At 43.6% G+C, this 9,509-nt stretch overlaps 1 protein-coding gene across 1 annotated transcript in view; it reads left to right on the top strand.

Moving 5' to 3' along the window:
- The first annotated feature begins 9,150 nt into the window (after positions 1-9,150).
- Kek5 (leucine-rich repeat, immunoglobulin-like domain-containing kekkon 5 protein) overlaps positions 9,151-9,509 on the top strand; it is a 214,778-nt gene continuing 214,419 nt past the window's right edge. The window contains exon 1 of the mRNA XM_076440245.1: positions 9,151-9,190. The gene's annotated coding sequence lies outside the window, so the exon portion shown is untranslated. The remainder of the gene's footprint in view (positions 9,191-9,509) is intronic.

Below are 9,509 nucleotides of genomic sequence, written 5' to 3'. Positions count from 1 at the left end.
ACGAATCTACGGGACACATTCGGTTCCAAAATGTGAGTATCGAGCTCGCGTGTTTGTACTAAGACTGACGATAACAATAAAGACGTTCCGTATGTTTACGATAAGTGTAATCAGTTTCTCAGGGCCGTCAACATTGCGTCTGATATTATATTTTATACTATTTTATACTCTAATAATATCGTTATTTATACAGTTTTCTCAAGAGAAAATGAAAGCCATGTCGAGAGAATAAGTTTTATAACATTTTGTTCTACGATTTTCTGCGGTTTTTCGGGCAACTTAAAAATTCCATGCTCGCAGAATTCTGTTCTTGATTAGCAAAAAATTGAGTTATATGCGGATTTAATGCGATTATGGTAAAACTGGGTAGGCACAATATAAAACAGACTAAAAATTAAGAGAAATTAGAAACACGAAAGGATGAAAGAATGTTTTACCTGGCCCCTCCTTAAAATGAATCCTCAAAATCTTTATTTCGCATAAAGATTCGCAGTCTAGTAGTAACGAATCGCAGCGATGCCATTTCCACACGAAAAACGAAATTACTTCCCCGAGATCTGTATACATAGCTCAATCTAAGATGATTCGTCAACAACACTAATTATGGTACGAATCAATAAAGATTACAAATGTGTTGCGCGTTATCATACGATATCTGAGAGCTTCCATTGCTATCACAGCAGTTGCAATGAAAATTAAATGTAAAACACCTGCACAAACCTTCACGAGTACGAACGAAACCGATAAAGTCTAGTTGGGAGAGACAGTTTTCCTAAAATCGATGACCTACCAACCATGACCACGTCTCCTCGTATGGGACTCCACCCTCAGCACAGTTGACGTTATCCCGGGTGCCAGGAGGTCACGAACAATAGTTCAAACCCGTTCGTAGTGATCCGAGCCCAAGAGAACAAGCGTAATAGAACCGAAAAGCAGCGTCGAGAGCGTCGGTATCTTCTCCCGCTAGCTGGCTCGCGGGTCGGGTCGATCGAACCAATTTCGCGAAGAAGGAAAGCCGCGCGGAAACGATACAAAGAGAAGAATGCCCGGGGATGCGATAGAAACAGTGGCGGAATCAATCGTTCGGAAACGGAGAAATAGCAGAGCAGTGAAGTCGGATCGATGGCGGTGGATCGACGTTCGCCGAGACCGATGTAATAATTTACCAAAGAGCCGGTCGGACGTGGAAAAGGGTGGCTGGGATAGAGGGATGGTGACGATGCGCGTACGGCGATGTAGGAGGGGTTGTGAGGCAGGGAGGGAGGGAGGGAGAGGGTGGTTGGTGTCAACGACGTGCTGGAATCCGGAGTATTCGTCGAACGGCCACCGATGAAAGGAGAAACTTGGATCGTTTATCACGCGCGTTTCGAGGCCGAAGTTTCGCCAAAGTTAAACTGTTTGGACGGGCACGAGGCACGCGGATTATGGATCCAAATCGTCAATTGTTATCGTCCGACCGAACTTCCGTTCGATGGAAGGGAGAGAGAGAGAGAGGTGTGCACCTTAAATCGGGATCTCTGAAGAATGCTTCGTGACCGCGCACGGCTTCGGGCTGGTGCCATTCAAAGTTCCGCCGCGGCACCGCTCGTAATAACGAACCCTTTAAGTTAGGGGCGGCTGCACCGTGTTCGGGGCCCCCGACTCACGATTTCGTATTTTCTTCGGCGACCTTTTATTTTCCTCCCTTATTACAGGCCGTGGCGCCGGCACCGCCTTCGCTATCGTGGCCCCGTTTCTTCCTTATCCGGCCGGCATCTTGCCCCTTTGAGGAGTTCCTCGAGTGCAGCTTTTGTACCCTTAACAGACCGTGTTCACCGGGCGGCCGGGCATTCGATGGTTTGTCATTCCTGCGATTCCTGTCTTGTAGTTTGAAGAATGCACACGGAGATCGCGATCTCCCTCGCGAAAGGAAATGTTTCTATCTGATGGCCTTTCCCAGGCTTTTCTTCTTTTACGCTCGCTGCCGCTGCTGCGCCGGGTCGTCGCTCGACGCTCCGATGGAAAGGTGATTCGTTCAACAGAAGTATTACTAACCCTTTGACACACTGATTCGTTTCAAGCCATTCGAACCGTTCATTTATTTCAGTCACTCCGGACTGAGCCAGAATCGGTGTCGCAATCAGACCCCTGCAAAAAGCTTCGGAACAATTTGCCTGGCGACCGTTGCCAGGGAAATGGCGAGTTCGAGAAAAACGCGTTTGGAAATAAAATCAAAGGTTAAACTTCAACTAAGGAAACCAAAAATTTGTAGCTCTCTCTTATGGAATTCTGTAGATTTTCGCGAAACTAGATTTTAAAACTCTTCCAACGTTTCTACTGTTTTAAACGATGTCTACTCATTTTTCCCATAAATGCATGAAATTCGCTGTCTACTTGTGGTTCAAGAGTTATAGTAAAATCTCACGACGCAGTCCACCGTGCGCCATGCTGAACGGTGTCCGAACGTTCCCGCGACGCGGCGTAACTGGAGCAGCGCGGAGTTAGCATCGCGTCCGGCAGCATGATTAAACCAGATTTTCCAGTGGGAAGTTGACCAGACGTGGGTGGCTTGAAAAATGGAAAAATTGATGGCGATAAGGTTTATCGCCACGGTAATTACCTGGAAGCGGCGAGGAGTTGTTCCGCGGTTAATGAAGGTTTCCAGGAGGTTGCGGCTCGACGCGAGGAAAGAAAGATTTCGCGACGAGGCCCCCAATCCACCGTGTCCGCCGTGCGTGGAAAAAGTCGTTAACTGATCAAACGAATATACGCGGCTTTTTCTAGCTCGCTATCAGCATCCCCTGAATATTCAAAACGTCGGGGGAGTTCCGCGATTTGATTAATTGCTTCGACCCGCCCGGCCGGAGATTTCTTTCTTCGCAAAACCACCGCGCAGCTCCGGAGGAGATCCATCTCGTTATCATTAACTACGTCGCGGAAACGTTGCGGAAAAACGCGGAAATCCATTGGCGGACGGGGGAAACGCCGAGGTAAGAAACGGATCTCTTTGGTAAGAAAACCGAGACGGGGAAGCGATGCAAATGCAGACACGGTTAATTAGCATCGACCGAATGCTGAGCAGCTGCGGTGGAAAAATGCTAAAACTACAATAGTCTTCGGCGTTAAATGAACCCCGGCCTGGCTGGAGGGGGGGCAAGAAGGCGGGGACCAGCTTTTTGCTTTTTCGATGAATACGAAGCTCCGTTGGGAGAAGTTCGCCGAACGTTTCATGCGAAGAATCGCGGCGAAGTTGCCCCGCAAATTGAAATTCAATTTGGAATTTATCAATGGCGATCGCGGATTCGGTTGCGGGACGAAGTTATCGGGCAAAAACTGTCCGCCACTTCGCCCGTGAATAACGAACCCGTCTTGCGTCGCTAATGGTCCGCCGCCAGTCCTTTGCTCTCTGAAATTTGCACGGCACCAAATTTATTTCAATTATCGGACACTCTAGGTGCTCAAATATTGTCCATGCTCGAACTTGCTCGATATTTCTGTCTGGCCAGTGCGTTGCATTACTCTCGTTCGAGAGTCGCGTCTTTTCCCGAAACCGAAGAGTTGGGATACAAGAGGCTACACTCACGGCGGTGCCTTTGATGTCGGCCGTTCGATGGTCCCTTTGAATTGATTGAACAGGCACACGGGAAATTTAAATCAACTGGATTTTACCCTTTGCGCTCGGAGCTACTTCAACTGGGAAATTAGACGTTTCTTTCGACCTGGAATATTTCCGTTCTCTATGATTTTTCAAATTTACAATACAGAAATACTACATATTTAATAATGTAAACAATCCTTTATTCAGGTGAATTTATCTTAATTTAGAACGTACTTGTGTTGATTTTACAAGATTGAAACGTTCAAAGAAAAGAAATATAATATATAAAATATCGTAACTAGACTGCGGATCTTTATGCAAAATAAAGCTAAATAAAAATATCTTTCTTCAATATCAGCGATGTTTTTAATATTTAAAATACGTCCACTGCTTTAACTTCTACGTACCAGTCTTTATTATAAATGCATGAAGATCCGCTGTCTCATGATAAACTTTTTATTAAAACGTTTATTGCAAACATTGGATATACTGGAAACATATTACTTACAACCAGTATGAACTGTGGCTATCATTTACGCTCACGTTCTTATCTTACTTTCATTTTACGTGGGCGAACATCAGATAAGCATTTTAAATTATTATTTTTACTATTATTATTATTATTAACGGACCGAAGCCCTCTTACATAAATGTTTACAATAGAAAACAATAAAGGACTACTCGTATAGTAAAATAGTAACATATGTAGAAGGGACATGCACAAAAACTAATGATACTATGTAACTATAATGGTATTATCCTATAATTCCGCGTAATTTTTTTTTAAACATGTGCAAAGGCTCAATGAAAAAATCAATACGATTATACAGAGTGTTAGAGTCTGCAATAATGCGATTTATTGGATTAATTAATCCATAGGTTAATAATTATGCTTTCATAGAAACATTGTAAGTTAATTCTCACTGGTTCATTATTTTGATCATAAATTCGTCGAATCCGCGGTTCAACCATGTCTGACGTTAATCATCCGGTCGACGGTGAATGAAAGCGAAATGAATAACTTGGTCAGGCTGCTGTATGTGTGTTAATGGCTGTAAATTTGTGGCGCGGGTATTAGGTAAGTATAGTTATCGTAGTTGTTAGAAAACACGGATTCGAGGCAACCCCGTTTAAAGTTTTTAAGCCGGGTGTTTCGAACTCTGCCCCATCGCTCAAAATGCTCTGTAACTTCGTTATTTTTGCGAATTCGATCGTAAACTTTGAAAGCACCGTTTTCAAATATCGCACTTTTGATGTACGGAAAAAAATTAACTTTCTAAGCCTGTCAATGGAGAAGCTGTGCTCAATGTTCCCGCAGGCATCTCAATATAACACTGCAGCTATGAAAATAATGGAAAATATTCTCGATAGTCGTGATTCGAGGTGACAGTGACGATACACGATGTTTCTGTTAAATAAACCCGTATAGATCGTGTTAAAAACAGTGAAGAACTTAAGCAAACATTTTTCGTTTAGAGTGGTTTTCCGCGTCAAATCAACACCGGCTCTGTTATACTAAAAAACGAGTTTATCTGTTAGTAAAAAATAAATGGTTCGGCCATTCGAACACGTGCATTCGCGTGAGTTCTATTCATCCGTGCGCCGGGGGGTTAAACGGTCAACAAAATGGCGGTCGCGCGAAGTGTGTCACCAAAACATCAATAATTTCCGTTCCGCTGGTAGGCGAATATTTCGGTGTCTTTAATGGCGTATGAAACGATCGTATATCCAGTGACAACCATCAATATTCCGTCGTCCTTTAACAGAGCATAGCTTTTTCCAAATTCCACGAAACGACATCATTTTTTTTTATAGAAGTTACAAGAATTACGTGTGGAGTTGCAAAATACAACATTTACTATTTTCTCTGCAAGTCCGACAGCTTGCAATTGCTTTCAAAAATTTTGTTCACGTTGTGGAGCAAACCAGTTGTTCCAACTTCCCAAAAAGTTTTAAATCGCATGGTCCAATACTGAAAAAGTTGTCGTATACATTTAAAAAATTCAGATGGATTAAATTGTATGGAAAAATACATTTGAGTATGCTTGGATCATAATTAATCATCAGATTCCGGATCTTTATGCATTTATGACGATAATGGGTGCTTGTAATTTGAAACAGGAAGAGATTTAAAAAATCTAAGAGTGAAGAAAGCCATTCTTAATTGGCTGCTGTATCTTGCAGAAAGTGCAGACAATTTTTATTTTGCGTAAAGATCCGCAGTCTACGAATTAACAATAATTGCTGCGGCGACGTAAGTGCGACTCTCCGGCAAATCAGCGGGATCTCATAATCGGAATGACCGGCGCGCGTCCTGCTTATCGGTGCAGGAGACGTCGCACGCCCTAAGGGTCGATGGAGGTTACACAGGGCAGCCCTAGAAGCTCGTGTCACTGGAAATTGCCGGCGCGCAGGCAACGTTTCGCGAATTGAACGGCAACTTTAATAAAAAGGGACGTTGCCAGTAACGCTAAATTGCGGACCCGTTTCGAAACATGAAACGCGTGTACTCCGCGAACGTTTTCTATTAAATGCTACGAAACGCAACGTTAAACTTCTCCAAGTGCGCTTCCGGCGCTCGCCAACGCCGCACGAGAGTTATGTTAACTGCCTCCGGGTCACTATACCCTGACAATGGACTCGATACAATTTGCTTCCACATTTACCACGCTCAGGGACCGCTAAATCATCAATTAGCGTAATTGAAGGGTCGTTGCAGAGAAACGTCTTTGCTCTAGATTCTAGATTCTTACAGAGACAAATAAGTTTGGCATAAGTGAGCGGTTTCCAACATTTCCACAACCAGGGTATTTACTATAGCTCCTCGAGAAAAATTATTTTTATTGCAATATAGACACGTTTTAAATAATAAGAAGTTTTATGTATTTTTTGTAGATATTATGGCATGAGAATTATTTTTCCGCTGCCGTAAGTTGTCTTCTACGAGGACAATTTTCTGGCAGGTGCGATAATTACTTGTTTCGTGATTAACGATGAATGAAATACAGATAATATTTTGTATAGTATACGAGAGTGTTAACCAGTCATTCGGATTATTGGAAAATATTCGAAAGATTGCGAGCAATGTTGTGTTAACGATGTGATTCATTGATCGAGTGGTATTATCGGTTACTATCAATAATGATTCGTCACGCCCCACTTCCCTGCCGTGCAACGATGTCATAAGGCTTCGCTGAAATTTGTACTCTTCCGTGAAGCCCGTGAGTGTTCGCACATTCGCTTTAGCGTTATCCCGGATAAAAAACGAATTAAGCGATAACGACACCTGGCTGCTATCTCTATTTACAGCATGTCCCATTAACATTCGAACCCCCTTTCACAGAGAAGCTTTCAAGGTGTACTTCCGAGTTTCCTTTTTAAACATGTAACCGATTTCAAGTATCTAGCTCATCAGGTAGTTAGTTTAACATCAATTGCAAAATTTGCCACCGAACAGACAAACAAACAAACAAGAAAGCGAGCTAATAAAAACGTGGTAAAAAAAGTTAGAAGGATACGCTGTAATAAATCTAGAGATCCTTACATTTTTCGATTCACTGATTCACTGTTTGCTCTTAGAGGGTGGAAATAAACACTTTTACCGAGTGATCCACTAGCACTGTTGCAATTCTTCCACCTCCGACCTCCTTCGAGAAAGATTTCTTTGACGGAGCTAGCTAATCCAACCGTTAACAAGGATCGTTGAAATAGAAGCGACGATAACTCGAGTTTAACACCACGAACGATATACAAGCTCTCTCATAAATGGGACAAAGTAAATCTCTTTATTTCCCGTTGCACGGAATATCAGAACGCAGCTACACTGTTTCGAGGAGGAAAGAATTCTGTCTCGTGGTCATTTTCTCGTAGGATTTCGAAATCAGCGGTATGCTTTTAAATTTTCTGTATTTATCCGAATTATTTCCAGTCCCTGTAATCCTTATATCGATGCGTACCTTCGTCGAGAGAAGTTCCCGAATGAAATACGTCGGTAAAAGGTGATCTCAATTATCCGGGAAACAGCCGGACCTATCACAACATAAAGTAATTCGTTAGCAATCGAGAGGTTGTTCCATTAGCACCGACTCGCTTATGGCACGTACCAATACTCCCGATCCTGGTTGCAGCGCCTATCAGAGTCCCGGTTAACTTTGCCCGCCGGAAGTGGATGGTTGCGGCTGGCTCGGCTTGAAATAACACGCTCATCGTTCCCCGATCTTAATTACATAACCTGCTATTTATCTTCGGACGAACGAATCGCGGCGAATTCACTGCGCTATCCGGTTGGCAATTAAGCGGTGGCGAAGAACGGGCGAGAACCTATTAACTCTCTGCCTGGCGGATGGCTGCGAGGCCGCGTGCTCGCGCGCGGATTGTTGCTATACTTCCGCGATAATGGCGAATTAATAGACCCTGGACGGGCCGGGGCCGAGCTCGGGAAAGTTCTCGATATCCGTCGTCTTCGTCGTCGTTGTCGCGGTCCACGTTCCCGCGACGATGGTAGACGGTTAATTAAGGGGACCGTTAACTGGGGAACCGACTTATCTGCGACGATTGGCTGGCAAGTTACCCAACGGAGCAAATGTTTCAGAGTTTCAATCAGCTTCCTCCCCCCGACGTCCCCATCCGCGGACTAGCTACTTTGCAGTCGTTGCCATAAGACGCTCTTGAATACGATTATAATAAATTCTTCGCTGAAAGTTGCCGAAGTACTCGAATCCGCTTTCGATGATAATGGCCGCGCCAACCGGCGCGCTCTGTCTATAGCGACGGGAAAGAAAGCGAAAAGAAAGAAAGAGGACCGCCGGCAAAGCGTTCTCGTCACCCGGTCCTCTTTCGGTCCCCGATGGCGGGATTACGATTTACATGACAAACCCTAAAGCTCCTCCGTCATGGCATTACTTAACGACCTGCTCCTCTCCAGGCTGTATCAAGGCAACCGGGAACATTACACTTACCGTATTCGCCGCGCAAAACTGCTCCGCGGTTATGTCGATCGCGCTGAGCCAGAGGTTCCAGAACTTGTGTTTGTTTTGCTAATTCGTTTAGCCTTACAGAGAAATTGAAGTCGTTTGGTCCATTCATAAAAGAGTTATCCTGATTTAAAGTGTGTTGAATCAGTCGTGCTCGTTAGTGTATAAAACAGTAATAAATTAGAAAAATTCAAGAACATCGTAACATTATCTTTAATGTAACAAAACCATCAGGGGATGAAATCAATTCTTATTGTATTCCTGCTACCCACGATCAATGCAGAACATTTTTATTTCGAACAGAACACATTTATAGCAGAATTGAGTAGATGAAATTGAAAATTGTTGGACAACTTTTAAGATTCAAGATGTCAATACATGATTTCTATTTCTTGCAATCGATGCAGACAATGTTTATTTTGGAAAGTCGTTGGAAAGTTCAGTGCCAAATGAACAAACCGAGCTTAGTCTTTTGAAGAGCCGCCGGGAATTAAAGAAGACCATATATCCCCTTTGTCCACGGGCCTAATGGGGCACCGTCGCGTTTTGCAGATTCCAAGATCCTCTGTTTACCCGCTCTTCTTGTTTCCTCTGTTGCAGGCTGCTTGTTAGGACCCTGCCGACCGGAGACCACATGCAGGTACGTGCGTTTCCAGATACTTTTGCTAGAATAACAAAAATTTCTTCGAACAACGGTTCGGATCCTTTTTGGACCAACCGTATCTTTAAAACGATGTGCACTGAAATTGGACCTTTTAAAAAAGGAGGTCCGGTGACCGAAATTTTCGAGCAGCGACAATAAAACCCGCAATGTGGCCGTGAGAGTTGTTAATCATTTGGTATATACTGGAAAAAGAATGAGCTGGCAATCGTTTCTGTACGAAATGGATTGTCGATAAATTTCCACTGAAATTGTTCGTCCTATCATTAGAACGATCTTCTGTGTCTGAACTATTCCT

The sequence above is a fragment of the Lasioglossum baleicum genome, chromosome 2 (assembly GCF_051020765.1).
Source record: "Lasioglossum baleicum chromosome 2, iyLasBale1, whole genome shotgun sequence".
Classification (NCBI taxonomy): Eukaryota; Metazoa; Arthropoda; class Insecta; order Hymenoptera; family Halictidae; genus Lasioglossum; species Lasioglossum baleicum.
Note: the sequence above shows the minus strand (reverse complement) of the source record. Positions and strands in the feature narration are given on the sequence as shown.